This window comes from Anguilla rostrata, chromosome 9 (assembly GCF_018555375.3).
Source record: "Anguilla rostrata isolate EN2019 chromosome 9, ASM1855537v3, whole genome shotgun sequence".
Lineage (NCBI taxonomy): Eukaryota > Metazoa > Chordata > Actinopteri > Anguilliformes > Anguillidae > Anguilla > Anguilla rostrata.
In genome coordinates this window covers 24,183,018-24,200,672 of record NC_057941.1, presented here as the reverse complement: position 1 = coordinate 24,200,672, position 17,655 = coordinate 24,183,018, and the positions used below count along the sequence as shown (strand labels likewise).

The following is a 17,655-nucleotide window of genomic DNA, read 5'->3' as shown; positions in this document are numbered from 1 at the left end:
CAGCTCCATCCCAGCTTTGTTTACATAAGTAAGGGCTTGGCTTTGTCATTTAATGTGACGGGCAAACGTAAGTACATTTTGGACAAATGGACGCCTCCATCACCATGCCACTGTAAATATACTTTTTGGGCTTGAGACTGAAGAGTCTGTGAGAGGCCACAAGACTGCTAGGCAAGCACCCTCCAGAGCATCCAAGCACAGCACCACTACCATTTGCTTTATGACATCACCAATAGTCTGCACAAGGCTGATCAATCATTACAACATTAATTAAAACTCCACAATGAAAGGTGTAATAAAACAGGCTTAAATATAGAGACTCAAAAGGCAACGGCACATTAATGAAATTAATGAAATAACATGAAAATGAAAAAAAAAAACTCATTGTAGGAAAATTACTGGATTATTGTATTTAGAGAAGACGGTGGCAGCCTCGATCTGACTGAGAGTAATTTAACATGTTGTTGTAAATGAATGTGGACTTTAAGAGCCCACAAAGCTACAATTTATAGCCATGCGCTGGATCAAGCCCAGGTCCCGGAGGCGGTCTCGCAGAAGGTCAGTTTATTAGAGAAGGCCCAGCATGCACACCCAACAGTTTCGCTGGTGCTGGGAGTATGAGGCAGAGGTTCAGAAATGCACGCAAAGTTTTATTAATCAGGTATGGCTCTGCTAGGTTTACCTCGCAAAGCTCAAAACTTTGTTGCACCATTACATTTGTGTGCGAGCATTTAGTAGTGTAGTCACACACCTTTGTTTTCCATAGATGAAAGCATAAGAGATTTGATTTGTGACAGGCTGATGGCACTCTTGTGCAGGCTCAGACACTGTGAAGAGGACAATGACAAGGTCCCTTAATTATCTGCTTTGGCTCTCCAATGTGAAAGACCCTTACAGTATATATATATATATATATATATATATATATATATATTAACACAATCATTTGTGCACGGCATCCAGGGGTATTACAATGAAGAGTAAAACTTACCAAACCACTATTGAGTACACAATAAACCCACATGTTAGCTTTAAAACAGATAATCCCTATCAGCCTGCTCGTAGCTCAACTGAATGCTTGAGTCAACTTTGCGAGGAACCGCAGTCTAAACTGACTATTGACATTACGATCCTATTAAAATGGAATAAAAGACTACGTTGAAATCCGCTTCAGCGGATAGCTCTGCCAGTAGTGCTCTTGGACGTCCTGTACCTTCGGGAGTATTAGAAGAAAGATGTTTCAACATGCTCAGCAAAAAAAGAGAAGCCCTTCATATAAAGGAGCGAGATGACATCTTAGGATGCCTTGGGTGATGAAAACAAGCAATAAGAAGACTTACAGTTTAGTCATACGTTTGTTTTGAGGACATCTGGGATGTTATTTTAATAAAGTATGAATCCACTTAAGCACAGGGAAAATGTGGGGGGAACAAATCACAGTGGTGAGGCATCTGGAGTGTCTGCACAATAGCATTTATTGCTTTGTGCCACTTCCCATGTTGCCGAGTTACTGTAAAGACTATGACCCGCTGAGCGTTAATAAAAGCACTGACGCCACCTTTTTACCTGCATAGGTGACAAGTGCCATGGCAACCAGCTGCCTCCCATGGCGTGAGGAGAGGAGGATTTTCCGGAAAGGCGGCTGAGTAGAACTTTTAAAGGCCTTTCCAGTTAAATCTATTTCTAAGGCCGCTGACCACGTCGTGCTGGCAGTGGGGCGTTTCCCAGAACGCGACTGCCGGCGACGGGGTGGAAAACGAATGCGCCATCGTTCCGTTGGGATCGATGGCGTTCATGAACAGGTGGGAACCCAGCAACGGCGCTCCTGAAAAACCCTTCTTCAGCAGTCAAAAATACTCCAATGGACCTCCCGTCCCAGATCGATTTCCAGGGAGAGAGTCGGGTTACTGGTGATTAATCCCACCACACTGAGAAGCTGGAGTGAGTTATCGGATTCACTGTCAAACAATCAATTTGCAAACAGTTAAAGAACAACAGACAACCCAACATTATTGATCACAGGACGGTTATGCATGGTTCACCAATAGTTAAAGGCATACGTATCTAGGATGCACTTGCAATCTCTGTCTTTACGCACTTTTGCCGGGTTTGTGCACGTTTACCTGCATTTATTCTAAAATGTGTTTGGGACATTTCTGGGCATGGGGCTCTTTTCTGTGTGGGTAGGGGTGGGTGCAGCTACAGAGCCTGTGGTATGGGATTTGATTTCAACAAATTGCTATAGCCAGCTAGCCGCTGTAATGGCCCAAATACAGTGAAGCAAAAAGACAAGACGACAGGGCTCGTTCAAGAACAAGAGTTACTGTAACCTTGGAATTGCTTTTCCATTAATAATAATAACAACACCAATAATAATCATTCTCATTATTATCATCATCATCGTAAAATATCTCAAAGTGTATCAAAGTAGAAAAACACCATATTATATATGTCTAGTAATCTACACAAAACAATGCGGTTCAGCAATCAGCAATCAGCAATTTTAACATGTCTTCCATGAAGCTATCTGGGTGTCTTTTGAATTTGATCAATGATTTTTGCAGTTGGCCACCGCTATTTTTAAACAAACGGGCCACGTATATCCTGAAGCCTATATGTGCTCTCTGTCAATGGCCTCATCTTACCATGCTGCCAGTGTATTACAAGACAGAAGACAAGAGAGTACTACTGTTTCAAGAGCAACCTTGACCTTTTACACCCTGCCCTGCAAAATAATGAAACATCAGAATGGCAGATACAATGGTACAAAAATAAATAAGTTGCATGGAGTAAAAGTTGACAAGAACTGATGATAACTAGCTACTTTTGAGTTATTTTGGAAGAAAAATACAACAAAGCATGATGTTTAAATTGCTAATAATGTTGACCAAATAAATCCCCAGTTCCAGCAAAATGGAAAAAAATTCCTTTCAGGAATATTTGATTTACATATCCATATTTTCTAAATTGCACGTTTTAGGCTTTTGGATTAAGTAATTATACAGTTTATACTTCCTTGAAAACACTGTAGTTGTGGGATACATGTCTTCAATGACATAATGGTATCCCAATTTCATAATCAGACCTGCTTTCATGTTACTAGTGTGTTAAACAGACACTGCCTATACTGTGGATCATGGACAGATCATGTACACAGCAGTACAAGGCACTGTGAGAGAAATCCGGCTAATAACCACTTAACAAACACACTTCCACTGGCTGAAGAGATAGCTCAATCTCCTTCTACCACAATTCAATTTATTCCTACAAAGCTGCTATCATGGTCTAGGCTCTGGGAAAAAAAGTTTATTCGTAGTATTATTAATACATTAATGACAACCATTCTGACTTCAGGGTGAAATCATTTGCAAAAGAAAATGTTTTTCAGCAGCAAAACTGACAGCATAAAGAACTGGTGTTCTTGGTACAGTGTAGATGAAATTTGTTTTAAAAGAAGAGTAATTATCTGCTTTGACAGTGCTGAGGCCAGTTCGATTGATTGTGCGTTTCCTGAGACAGGCTTGACACTCAGCCACAGCCGCCTGAACAAAGCACTGCGATTCAGCCTCACGTCTTCCACAAAGCACCGCGCTTCAGGGTTTTCCTGAAGCACATCTGTGGCGTGGCACAGAAAGAAAAAAACACACACCGTCCTGTCACGCCTCCACCAATATCCTTTGTAATTGTCGGAATTTCTCAAAGTGGCAGCCCAGGGAATTTTGTGTTGCTTATCAGTGAGAGAACAGAATGGTGCGCTGGGGAAATCAAAGCCAGCGCACTGTCGCATTTGCATCACGGTGAACCACCTCGCGAGCGAACAGTCGAAACCGCCACTAGGGCTGGGAGCGGCAGCAGAGCAAAGTTAGCCGGACCAATGATGAACCCTGAGGTCGGTTACTTTTATCGCGTGAGGCAAGGAGATATAATGGCAGCATTGAGTCTTATCCCCTCTTCCGCCCTTCGTAATACTGGCTTGGCGATTGGTAATGGGAGGTGAAGACAGCTGGTATGAACTGGCAACAGTTCAGCGCACTTTCACATCTGCTCTCAGATCCCAGGATCGCCAAACAGTTCTCCGTATAATCTCGTCGTTAATCTACGCTACACCACCAAACAAAGACCCGCTTCTACATAGCAAACATGACATGGTTCTACACCTTAAATCGATTAAGCTGAATTATGTCCAGCCCAGGTGGCGGGGCTTGGTGGTAATCACACTATAAATAAAGTCACTAAGCCTTGAAATGTTGTTACAAGCACACTCCATTCAATCAGGTTGCATAGCATGCATCAACATTTACATACAAGGTACACATCCATACACTGTGGCAACAAACACTTAAAAAGTTTTCGTTTCAGCACATCAACACCGCAAGTAAACCTAAATGGAGCTCAAAACTTTCAAAAACCAAATCCATATGTTGACAGATGAATAAACCACCTCCCGGAAATTTGCTTTAATGTATTAATTAGGCACATTTAAGTTTCCTACAACTGCATGCCATGTTGAAAGGCCAGGACTGTGTGGAATGATGGGTTACAAAACAATAAACAGCAACAGCAGGGCTCCGCACGTCTTCAAAGTGAAACTCAAGACAGGTAACAGTGGCAGAGTTCATATGGATAAAGCCCTAAATCCAGCAGAGTCTCTGGATTTGGGGCCTCTCCTGTGAAAATGAATACTCTTGCAGGCAAGACAGAATTGAGGATAACCTTGTATGGTACAGAACAGCGAGAGGGGAGCGAGAGGCCTCTGCAGTGGGGTCCTCCTCTGCCCCACACGGAGCCAGAGATTAAAAAGGGCCTCATACCTTCCCCCAGCGAATATAATCTCTCTCACCTGTCTTCCATGACTGTGCAGTTTTCTTTTCAAATAAAAGCTGTTTTCTTGGATACAAAATGAAGGAAAACTAGAAAAAGTGTAAGAACACGGAGGCCCTTGGTGTGGCAGCAGGCGTTCTGTAGACTTGCCGCAGCCCCAGAAAGCAAGACTTGGGCTTGCATTAAAGAGCATTCTCCCCGCGAATCTTTCTCATTCTGTGTCACGACTACAAGATAAAGACCGTGGGCGTTCGGGAGTGTTTCTGCACATGAGAGATGTAATCTTGAGCGTAAAAAGTGAACAGAAAAACAACACAAGCCCACTTCTTTCCACCGAGCCGAGGCATCTCTCAGCTGAGAGCTGGAACGGCACTTTTAATTAAGACCGGGGACAATGCCCTGAAAAATAATTTTCAGTGACGGGCCGAGCTAGTCCTCCCTTGAATAAAGATTCTGCTTGTTTTGCCAGCCAAAATCTTGGGAGAAGGCACAGGTAGCTGCCATTTTAACAACAGGGGCTTTGTGTACTGATCCTTTCAACTCTCCCTAATCCTTCCTTTTATTTCCTGAATATTTAAACAAGCAAAGAGTCCGTCTTCACCCCCCCGCCCCCTCACGGGCCTCTTGGGATTGGGGTTAAAAGTCTAGGGCAGTCCGAACAAAGGGATTTGCCGAAGCGCCGGGACGTATCCGGTGTCGGCCATTTAAAGCGACACGGTTGTAGCGTCCGCCGCGCCCAACGCGCTCGTTCAGGCGGGACCGCCAGTCACGGCTTGTAGCGGGGGTGTTGGGGTCAGGGGATCCGGCGTATCGTGTTCCGCAGCACTTAGCGGACAGTCGCACGCGCCCACATGCCAATCAACCCGCCATATGCACACTGATGAAAAACATCAATAGCTGCTCCTGCATCCATCTGCAGTAATGCCCACGTGGCACTTTATGGTGCTCTGGGACCTGAAAATGGGTGTGGCTAAGTCCCTCCCAGCCCTCCCAGCCTCCCTCATAATACCGCCTCTTTTTGGTCATCTCCCTATAATGGGGTGCAAAACAAAATCTGATTCAGCTACACAATGCTACAGGGACACTGTGAGAATGCTAAACTCTTCATTTACACTAAGTACGTGTCTGGAAATAAAAAATAATTTCGAAAAGCAAGCCCGGCTAAAAAAAAAAGACAAACTTTTTTGTTTTTGCTCATACATGCATTTCACCGAAGGACACAGTTAAATCATTTGCATAGTATTCGCCCGGGGGGCTGAAATCCGTCTCCATCTTCATGATACGGTTCTGTCATGCATGGGATAAGCAGGCTGCATTAAGGAAGCACAGATACAATCATCCCCTCAATGGGCAACCACAATTACGGCTCTATGCAAATGCACCGTCAAAAGGTTTTTTGTTCAGCTCTAGCCACTGAAAGCTAATATTCACACTTTTCCCCTTTTGTATCCTGCCCTTCCCTATGCCAGCCAACTGTTTCAAAACCTTATCTGTGAGCTGAGGAGGTTTTTTTTCTCCTTGATGATGCTCTTTCAAAGAACAGACCTGCCAGTGAAAACGCTGGCCAAGTTAAAAAAAGAGGGAACGGGTTTTTTTTTTTGGTTTTTTTTTTGAAGGCAGGTCTGTGCTAGTTTCTTATCAAACTGGGCAGAGGGAAAACTTCCGGTGGAAAGAAATGACACAGGCTGTTTGTTCCAAGACGATGGGCACTTGGAACACAGCATCAGAAATGTGTTATCGTCAGGCATGCCACAATCCATATCAGTCTCTCAGCAGGAGAGGGAAAACACAAAACCGCTATACGAACCGAAAAACAGGTCCCGTTCGTGGAAAGAGTCAGAGGAACGTGTTGAAAAATAAACAGGCGTTGTAAGAAATACACATTTTCACCCTAAACAGGTTGGGGTCCACCTGTCTGGAACATTTAGATGCAAAGATAAACACAGCTTTTTCTTACAAGAAAGTAGTACATAAACGTTTTTTAAAGTAAACTTATAAAGCACAAGTTTATCTTTGAGTTTATTTTTAAGTACTTTATTAAACTAAATTAGTACATTTATGAACTGCTTCTACACTTTGTATCCTAAATTGACAGACTAAGTATTTTACATTTGGACTAAGGAATTCTTTTATGAATTTCTTTTTTCTCAGGGTGACCTTCACATACAATTACTCCCACACTTGACTCCTAGAAACTTTTCTCTGTTTGGCTTTTGTTTGGACAGTAATCTGACTCAGCTATTGTAACTGTGCAACAGATGCTGCAGTCATGCAAGCCAGAACGAGAAAGCGCCTTCTTCTGAACTGGCTACAGCTTTCCCAGAGTGTGTTTCTGCTCTGCGAAAGGTTGCGCCAGTATAAACAAGAATCTTCAAACCTGCTAATTTAATCAACAGCAACTAGGCTCCATTGCACAGGTGGTAACAACACATCAAAAAAGTATAAACAAACATACCCAACTGCCGTGCAAAAGCCAAAGGGCACTTCGACTGCTTCTAGAAAATGCATAGCAAAGCCTGCCTCCAACTCAGTGGAGAAACACTGGCTTAGTGGGGAGAAATAAAACAAGCACAAGGTCAAAAATGAACTTTGGCCTTGTGGAAAACCATGCACCCTGGCTGAAGGGAAGCGGTTCCTGTGGTCAGGCTGTGTCCTCCCACCCACAGCAAAAGAGAAAGGGGCTGGAGCGGGATTACGAAACAGGAGCACCTGCAGGACTCCTCCAGGTGCAGGAGTGTGTGTGCGATCGCTTGTCCAGCAGAGGCGAGCCAGTGTAACGCCGACATCCACTCTCAGACTTTGCACTGAAAGAGCAAATATTTACACTGGAGGGTAAACATTGCTGAAAATGTTGGGCAGTGCCCCTCTCCCTGAGACTCCCGCTGAGACGAGAGGTCCGAGAGATTGGTTACATTCTGCTGCCGTCAGCTTCTCATACAGTTTCGATCGATCTGCGAATCATCTTTTACATTAAGCCTCTTAGTTTTAGTCCTGATGAGCTATTGGCCTGTGTGAGGAAAAAACATAAAATGTCAGTGATTGCAATATTCTGCCTCATGCTGAGATTCTTCAAAAGGCCATTATGAACAAGAAAGGACCAAATATAGACTTTATCTGAGCGGGAAAAGGGTAAACTAAGACCATAAAAGGCAGTTGTGAACACAGTCTTCATGGGTGTGTGCTTTTCTTTATTGATTGTGGACAGGGAAACACACCCCTCAAGAACAGTTGATTCTCTTCGTATTGCCATCCCATATTGTGTGGAATTTCGATATGGGAAGACAAGCTATGGGCTCTATGATAATTTATATGGATTATGCCATTTTTCTAAATATCTCAGTACTACAACAATGGCAAGTGCGCAGCCAAGAAAAAAATGAGTTTTCCAGTAGAGCTCAAACCGGAAGCTTTCAGACGGCTTCATCAACCGTAATTGCAGTCAACAGACTTCCATTCCAGGAAGTCTGTGCCACAGCATAGATTGAAAAATGAATTACCAGTTTATGGGCTTATTTGTAAGTCTGGGGACCAAACCAAGGGCAGACTAATCAGTAATAGCCGGAATCCGCGCTTCCCACACAATGCAAATGAACACAAAATCAATTCTCTTCATCTAGTTTTCTATACTGGTCAGAAGGAGGGGCAATGGATTGAGACATCCATTAGATAGACGGTGAACGGCACAAGACCCAGAGTCTCTGTACGAAGGAACATCCCCCCCCTCCCCCACCCCCCATGAAAATCATGGATGAGGCATAACATCTTTACATCAGGAGGAGAATCATGAAAGTTTGAGCGTGGGAAGAAAAAAAGACAAATTTTGACAAATTTCTGCCGATGGCACACGCTGGCTAATTGACCTGTTCGGGGGTTGGAGCTTTCAGGGCGTGGGGTTGTGGCAGTTGGGGTCGAGTGGTGGGGGGGGCACACTGACAGAGCAGAGTGCCCCAGAGTGCTGAAATAATTGGCTGTATGAAATCTGGCGCAGGCTAGGCCGGACCCCCGTGGCTGGTACGCGCAGTCACTGGCTGTCTCCGCTCAGTCCGCCAGCGGTCCTGCCTCCTCAGCCGGCTGCACCCGCCACCCTCCTGTGCCTGTTCCCTCTCACGCCGCTCTCTCTGGGAGGAAACCGGAGGGAGAGCTGGGCCACCGTCCATTTGGGCGTCCCGCGCAAGCAGCCGGTCAGGACAAGAGCAAAGCTTTTAATGGCGCTCGCACTTCAGCACTGCGCATTAAAATCGCTTCGACTGAAGGGCGCGGAGTTCCTAATGAGCAGAGGGACGCTGCTTTTCAGCGTCCTCCAAACAGGCTAACGGGGGCTTTTTTTTTGTCTGCGAAGATCAAAAGACTCTAGAAGGACAGCGCTGTAAGCTTATTACGCAGGTCCTATTTTCATAGGAAAACACATCCGGGCTGGTTCTCAATGTGTTTCCTAAGGGTGAGCCCAGCTATCAGTGTAACCCACTTAGGCCTTCCTTACAAAATTTAGGTCTTATTAAAGAAGTGTTCTCGCCACAAGCTCTGTGCTGGGACACCGATGCTTGCTTTGACGGTGTCGAGCCTGACTTAAGCAGTAACATATTCCGCAATACAGCACAGTGATGGCAATTCAGTTCTGGAGGCACATTTATGAGACTGCGGAAGATTTGTTGATGCAATTTACCGAGCAACAAAGGTTTTCCCAAACCACAATGTGCTTTACATATATTACATTTCAGCCTTTAGCAGACGCTCTTATCCACAGTGGCTTACGTAGATTAAACCTACAATCCATTTATACAGCTGGACATCTTTAATGAAGCAATTCAGGTTAACTACCTTGCTCGAGGGCACAACAGCAGTCCTCCAGGTCGGAAACTGAACCCACAACTACTGAGTTGCAAGGCCAGTTCCCTAAACACTACACTACACTCCCAGGCAGAAGCCTTCCCCAATACACGCGTGAGCTAATGCTACGCTTCCACCGCGCGTTTGCCCGAGCGCTGTGTAAGTGGTGCTGACGGCTGAGAACGGCATGGCGTTGCTGTGAACATCATCAGCGCCGTGCATCAGAGGCGCAGTTTAGAGTCACGCAGCGAGCCGCTCTGATCGTCATGCACTCCGAGCACGCGGTGCCAACACCTGCGGACGTGACCTCTGGAGGAGGCGTGTTCCTGCGTACCTCGCTCCCCGACCCTGCGCATCAAAACGAACGGACGTCCGTCTGCTTCTCGAAACGGAACGCGCTTCAGTCGGCGCGGATCGATGCGCTCGCTGTGTGCGCGGAATGAGAAGTCCCGACCCGCGCCCGCTTCCCCCGGGGCAACCGCCGCCGCGGCCCCGCCTCCTCCACTAACGGCTACGAGGAGCCGGTCCAAATCAGCCGGCTGCACCACCCACCACCCCGCAGCGCTCACCAAAAACACGTCGAGCAAAAGTAAAAAAATTCCAGGACAGGACTTTTCCCCCTAATGAGACCTTGCCTGTGTGGACCTGCCTCAACGCATGCAATGATGGTACCATCTTAATGGTGTGAAAGAACATAACAAACGGGGGGGGGGGGAGTAGTGGGGATAAAACCAGTTTTTCTTCTCCACGGTTGCCATGAAAAGGAGGAATGCAAAACTTTGGGAAAAAAAAACACTTCCCTGAAAGTGTCTGCCGCTGAAGCGTGTGGATATGAAAAAGAGCAGAAATGCGCTGTAATCTAACCGGCCATGTTAAAGCCTGCTCCTCCATTACTCCGCCAGCAGAAAGCAGCAGTCCTCTGCCAGGGTCTCTGCATTTTCTGCTGCTGAGAACAAAAACGTGCACGGCTGCTCCTCAGGTACTTTTGAGCCCCAGGAAAGAAGGCACTGCATCTGTAACAAAGCCCACACATGTTCAGATTCGCAAAGCACTACTGTGCCCTGATTTCCCAATCGTTTTAACACCACGGTCAGACCCACTCAATTTTTTTTATTAACGTTCTTTCGTGCGTTGTGGCTGTGAGTGGCTGTGTGCGAGAGCACATGTCTACACGTGTATGCCTTCATGACACAGCAAGAGAGACGGGGGGAATAAGGGAAAGAGAGAAAATAAATGAGGAGAAAGGGGGGAGAGACAGAACGTGACTGCGGGAGGGGTTTAAAAGGAGAGGGGAGAGGGAGATTGAAAAAGATATAGAGAGAGAGAACACTTATTGCTAGCCTTCTAAATGCAGGCTGTTTAGCATAACAACAGCCAGCAATCCCCACCATTGGAAGGCGGGCATCGGTGCGTCAGCTGTGGCCAGACCGGCGTATGCGAACGTCTCGAACAGCATTGTGATTCACATGGAGGAGAGGGAGCGGAAGCCCCTCTCATCAGGCCGAGGCCCTGCATGCAAATGGCCGGCCCATGCTTTCAGAGCGGGGGGGGGCGGTCGATCACCTGGTTCAAGTGTGCACCCGGGAGGCCAATTCACCCGCATCTGAATGTCAAAACCGGGGGGGAGGCTGTGAGTAAGGTAACCAGGCTGGTGGGAGAAAGCCTGGAGTGGGAACAACGGTGGGGGTGGGGGGAGACCGTCTCTCACTCAGGAGGGGGGCAGAACGGTTCTGAGGATTCGCCGCGGGTCTCGCGCGCCTCGACGCCCTGTTTCCCGGGCGTCCTGCCGATCGATGCCAGCTATGGAGTCTTGGCGCTCTTTCCCGCCGGCGGGCGCTGAGAGGTTTCATTTCCCTTGGTATGGGGGAGCCGCCCCCCCCGTGCTTATTCACCATGGACTGCCCCAGGGGGCCCGCGGAGCCAGTGCTCAACACTATCATTGATCTCAGTGTTTGTTTGCCAAACTCAAGTCTCCTTTCCCAAAGAAAAAAAATGACACAATGAATTTAATTTCTTAGTGTCTAACGACCTTGTGAAAATATATATTTTCATATAGATAGATAGATCAGGCAAGGCATATAAATTTCCCAGAAGCCCCTACGTTGTTTACAAACAGGTGCTACATTTTCATCAGCCTGCCCTGGCATGAGTTATCCATCTCAAATAAATTCTCTGGCCCCAGAACTGCAAGCAGCAGGCACACTTTTCATTACCCTACACCAACCACCGAAAGTTACTGGTCAGACAAATCGGATCTGCTACTCCTGCACACACACATGCTTTAAATGCCCCTTATTTCCTCACCATGTATACACTATCATTTATACCCCGTTCCATGCAAGAGGAAGGAAGGCAATTTGTTACAAATCCTTCATTGCCATAAGAAAAGAAAATCAAATTATCATTGAATCCAGAGAGTTTAGAAAGAGAACGTTTAAAAAGGGAACAGGCGATTCTGTGCTGCGGTGGAAAAAAAAGGGGTTGCTGAATTGATTTTGGCTGGATGCATTTACAATGTGTCTTCTATTCCAGGGCTTCAATATTCTAGTGCGCAGTCCCTCATTCATAATAGCCGCTCTATGAATCCGTTGATTAACATTGCAGGAGAGTCGTAAGGGAGATTTCGCTGCCAGTACGCCGCATCACAAACCTTTGGGCTTTTATACGAGCCGGAGAGACAGCGGGAGCAATATTGCTCATATTCATCTCTGTTCGCAATAATTCAGCGAGACATGTTCATTTTCCCGGGAACAGAAATGAAAGGCAGCGCTTTTGTGACAAAGCGGTGGAGAATGATGCAATAGTTAACTGCAGAATACAAGGTTGCTGGCGGAGGAGGGCTGTGCGCTGCAGCTCAGCAATCCAAAAGGGCAACCTGCTGCAGAGGGACTGTTCTAGAGCCAAGGAGGGACACAATGATTAGGAGATAATGAGAGAGAGAGAGAGAGAGAGAGATATGGGGTGAGAGAGAGAGAGAGGGAGGAAGAGAAAGGAGGGAAGGGACAGGGGATGGAGAGAGAAAGAGAGTGCAAAAAATGCTGCAGGGAAGAGAGGGGGGAAAACAGACCTGAGAAAATCGAAAAAAAAATCGTAAAGAGCTAACATTAGCCGCGGCCGGGGCTCGGCGACAGTTAGACACGGCCCCAAAGTTTCTGCTCTTTACGTGCGTCCTTCAACCTTCACAGGGGAAAAAATACATAACAGGCGTGTCTGTGTGACCAATGGCAGGAGCAGGCAGGGCACTAAAAACAGCAGCCATCAGTCAGGCTGGCAGGTGAAAGCACTCCACTATCATGCCCATTAGTCTGAATTATGAATGTGTTTTGAAGGGAGGGGCAGGGGCAGTCCTGAGGAGGAGTGGGTCATGTTTTACTGGAAGCCTTCTAAGGACCCATCCCAGACCCTGATGAGCTTGGCCGCACCCATTTCTCCCCGTAATGGACTGCTATTAAGCACAATATGGGGCCTTTTTAAAAGAAATGGCGAGAGACGGCTCACACACAAACAAGCACACACACACGCGCGCGCACACACCCCCACCCGCGACACTGCATAGGGGGAGTTCGGAATGGAATTCACAAGCTGCAGGTAAAACTGAGACTTAATTTCCCTGCCTCTGTTTTTCATATTAAAAAGATTAGGAGTCATTTTGCAGTGCGATACTGAACACAAGGAACAAATAGACATTACCTCACGGCACCGGATTATGCTCTGTGCCAGGAGCTAGCAGGTGGCTGCCTGTCTCTTCACGGGTGAAGACAATGCTCCCTTCAGTTAATGATCAATAACCCATATTCAAATTCAAATTTCCAAATGTCCCGGACAAAAACCACGCTTTACTGCCTCGCAAGATATTCAATTTTGGAATTGGGGGCATATCGTATGTCTGTGTCTGCAGAGGAAGTTAAAATAGCGCTGCTAGGTCTTTTGTGTTAATTGTCTTGTTATCAGTAGCCTGCCCAGAAGAAGGGAAAAAAGCTCAAGAGGACAGTGGCACGGAGGACCCGCAGGCCGTCTTATTGCATGCCCGTCTGATGGCTCAACTCAATGAGGAAAAAAAAATCCAATTTGTTGAAGCCGGACCCAACGTTTGCACAGCGGGTCTCCAGAATGTTGACGGATGAATAACAATTCGAACGCAACCGGGCAAAATCTCATTACTGACTTATTGTAAGACTGGAACGCAGGATAGCACTGTTTCAAATGCTGCAAGAAGCCTTTCTTTTCTCATCTGGAGCAGCAACCCCAGTAGGAAGCTGCAGGAAAAAAAGAGAAAATGGCACCTATATTTCGGAACCATTAGTTTTTGTTTTCTCTGGCATTTGCCTGCATTTTCTCAAGAAGCCATTTTCTTTTCTTACTGGTTGCAGGCTAACAAAGCCCCTGGAAAAAAAAGGATGGTGCTCTGGTGAGGCAGCTAGCCATGGTGATGCTTTACACAATGAGAAAGCCCCAAATTACATTAAAGTTCAACACTCAATCGCAAAGCCTGATACCTCCCACCATTTAATTTGCAATCAGTCAATCTAATGGAGAGACAGGCAGGGTGCTGACTGCCGGGCAACAGGAATACGGTGTGTATTCGATGGTTTGTGTATTGAGTCAGGGTAATGTGTAAAACAATGGGATTTTCTTACAGAAGCCTGCATCTGTACACTCAGACACTTCAGACCAAATACAGCGCTCTCCAAAAGTATGATAATGGTCAACAGAAATTTGGCGTTTACAAAATTTTACACTTAAGGTATTTGGATTTGTGATCAAAAGATGAATATTTGACAAACGCACAGAATATCAGCTTTTATTCTGTGGTATTTACCTGCATGTAAGTTTAACCGTTTTACAGAAACTGTTTTTCTGTTGTTGCAAACAAGACAAAATTCTGTTAACACACTTTTGAAGGGCACTGCACCTTACCTCCAGCCCATACACGTACGCACGCCCTGTGATCGGTCACAGAGACCCCCACATGCCTGGGTCCCGTCACAATGTGACACGCCACGCACCATTAGTGCTCTTTGTCTGCGGTGTCCCCAAAGTGACACAAAGCCCCGTGGTGAAAGGCCTCTAACCCCTTACATCAGAGCGAAAGAATGCAGCTGCTCCTGGAGGATTGGCTCCACGGAACACATGGAACAAGGGGGTCCAGCTAATGGGCCAAAGACTCCTAAAGTTCCGGAAGCTTCTTCCACCCCGCCGCAACGGTACAGCAGTTTTGCAGTGATAAATAAATCTACAGATTGTACAACCACACTGAATTTTGCATTCCTTGAAGAAGGCGCTACTTCTGACTGTGGCCTAAAGATTGATGGCTGGGAGGATTCTGCTAGCCCCCCAATCAACCCCTTCCCTCCGCTCCACTCACTCACTCACTCACTCACACGTGCACACACACACACACACAAACACACACACAAAGACAAAGATTGCAAACAGTGAGAAGCGATCTTGTTTCACACACAAAAAAAACAACAACCGTGGAGCTGAAGGGCGATTGAAGACAGCCACCCGCAGGGCGTTAAAGCCAGATGGCATTCCATTGTGCCGGAGCGCTACCTGGCTAGCCTCCCTCCCTACAGTCTTTCTGCACATTCTAATAATATTCATAATGCACAATTCTCCAAAAAAAAAAAAAAAAAAAACTCACTTGAGGAAAAAAGTCTCAAGTGGACCGGCACTGCAACCTTCAAGTGCCGAATATTTTTCTTCTACATATCCTTTAAAAAAATGTTTTAGAAAACAAAATGAAAGCACTAAAGTCTATAAACTACACTTTAAAAAAAGTTCAGAATACTCAATATTTCAAGGCAACGTGCCTGTTTTGGTTTTTTAGTTTTCAGCTCAACTTTTAGATTTAAAAGTTTTGAGTTCTAATTACACCAACTAAAATCAGAAAGTTCAGAAAACTGAGATAAAAACTTAAAACTAAATATTAAAATTTGAAAGCAGCTCAAAACTAAAAAAAAATAGTGAAGCAAGTTATCATTGAAATATTGAGTATTTTGAATTTTTTTGCACTTTCAAAATAAGCTAGATAACCAAGGTAGAAGACCATACAACTAAATGTTAATGTATTCATCAAAATCCATCAATCATACTTAAATTGCACAATGTTTGAAATGATTAAAACCATATTGCAAATTCTAAAAAAACATCATTGCACTGTAGTATATAATGGAGAAAATATAATGTTTCGGAGTTTTAAGCCATGGTGGTCATTATGACATTCCCAAAGGCTTTGGTTATCACCAAGGGAAGCTGGGAAGGAGAAGGGCATACTGTGAGAGATAAAGAAAAGAGCAAGAAACACAGAGTGCTGCTGAGCACCAGCTGGTGATGGCTTCCTTCAAACAGCAACTGTGGGTCTTAATTTAGTCCAATAAATTACAGTTTTGTTCATCGGTCTGTCTCCCCTTCCAATCTGGCTTCATCTGAGGCAGCTCCATACTTTGTTTACAATCCCTTCTCCTGGCATGAGCTCTCAGCATTTTGGCATCATTCCCCCCCTAAACAACATTATTGTAAAAGAGAGGCTCTGATCCTCTGGTAATCCGTGTCTTCTGCTGGTGTGCGTCTGCAGAGCTGAATATTAATGGCTCTGGGAGTCTCTCGCAGGTAGACCCAGTCGCAGCTCACGGTGCACACCCCGCCTCACACCTCCTGGTCGCCTGGCTTCTGGCAGCCGGTGCGGCATTCTTTACCATTAATCAAAATGCCTGTGGGCCAGCCGAGCCTTGCTGCTAGGCTGGCGATCTGCGGCGTTCCCTACTCATTCGAGGGGGCCTTCAGGAAGGCGAAGGAAACGCACTTGCGCGGGAGACGCGAGAGGGAATGCAGAGTATTAGGAGGCATTCCTATCTGAGCTGCAGACCGCTGCGCGAAGCTGGTCTATGACCCGTGAAACAGCTCGCACTCTGTCTCTTTTTCAGGTGCGCGAGGCTCAGTAAGTCATGCCAAGGCCCTGAAAAACAGCCCCGCTGCGCTGCTGGGAAAAACAGCTCTGCCCGGACAACAGGGCCCCCGCTCGGGGAACCCCGGGTGCGCGGGAACTGCATTAACTCGCACGACATGCGCTGGAACCCCCGAAAAAACAAGCAAGCGGATCCGCTGGCTGCTATTTCTCGCGTGCGCTCACGCTGGGCCCGGGGACAGGCGGAGGAGCCGCGGCGAGGCTGTCCGGGTCGCAACCTTGACCCCTCTTGGCTAAAGTTAGAGGAAGGACACGTGACAGGGGACTGTCCCTCTCAATCAAGCCCCCTGCAGGAGGGCAGCACAGGCCTGCAATCACAGCCTCCCGCCCACCCCCCCCCCCCCTCTCCTGCATTCAGAGTCTGCAGGCGGAGAGAGTCGTCTTCCGCCGCCCCCACCTCCCCGTCAGAGATAAGATTCTTCCATGCCAGCAAACAGCGGTTGACTCTTAGCATCAGACGCACGATTCCAAAAGTTTGTGCCGCAGCTTCGCTGTGAAGAAGGCGCAAGCGCACGCAGCTGCGGAGAGCGCGTCAGAACGAGCTCCACACCGAGAGCGCCGCTTCCACGGGGGCCGATCCAGCGGCGGCGCTCCCCGCCTCTGTGCCATATGCTCTCCGCTACAATTCAGCCAACTTCTCCTCACCCTTTCCACCTGCCTGGGGGTTCAAAAAAGGAGAGAAGCGGAATAACTTAGCGCAGTTGTTTCTTCGACACCCACGCCCCTCCAAAACGCTGCGTCGTCTTTGGAAGTGGAGGTGTGGGCACAAACATATGGCATGCAAACGCGCGCACGCCTTCCTGAATGAACGATGAGGTTCCTTTGCACCGAACAGGTGGCGCCGAGCAAAACTGGCGACCAGCTCTGAAGCCCCCACCCCTCCTCCTCCCCCTCCTCCCCCCCCCCAACGCCTCCTCTCGGGTCCCTGCAGATGGGCAGTGAACACACAGCTCCCGAGGCTCGTTGGGGAAGGAGGGGGAGGGGGAGGGGGGTAGGGGGGGGTCAGCGGGGCCAAATAAACAGAATGCACAGCCGGA

At 46.9% G+C, this 17,655-nt stretch overlaps 1 protein-coding gene across 3 annotated transcripts in view; it reads right to left on the bottom strand.

The window, feature by feature from the left end:
• alcama (activated leukocyte cell adhesion molecule a) overlaps window positions 1-17,655 on the bottom strand; it is a 61,041-nt gene that overhangs the window by 20,784 nt on the left and 22,602 nt on the right. Inside the window, exon 1 of one of the 3 annotated variants that reach the window (XM_064351194.1) lies at window positions 7,277-7,382. The exons of the other annotated variants lie outside the window; for them this stretch is intronic. The gene's annotated coding sequence lies outside the window, so the exon portion shown is untranslated. Of the gene's footprint in view, window positions 1-7,276; window positions 7,383-17,655 lie in introns of those variants that run through there. 3 annotated transcript variants of the gene reach the window in all.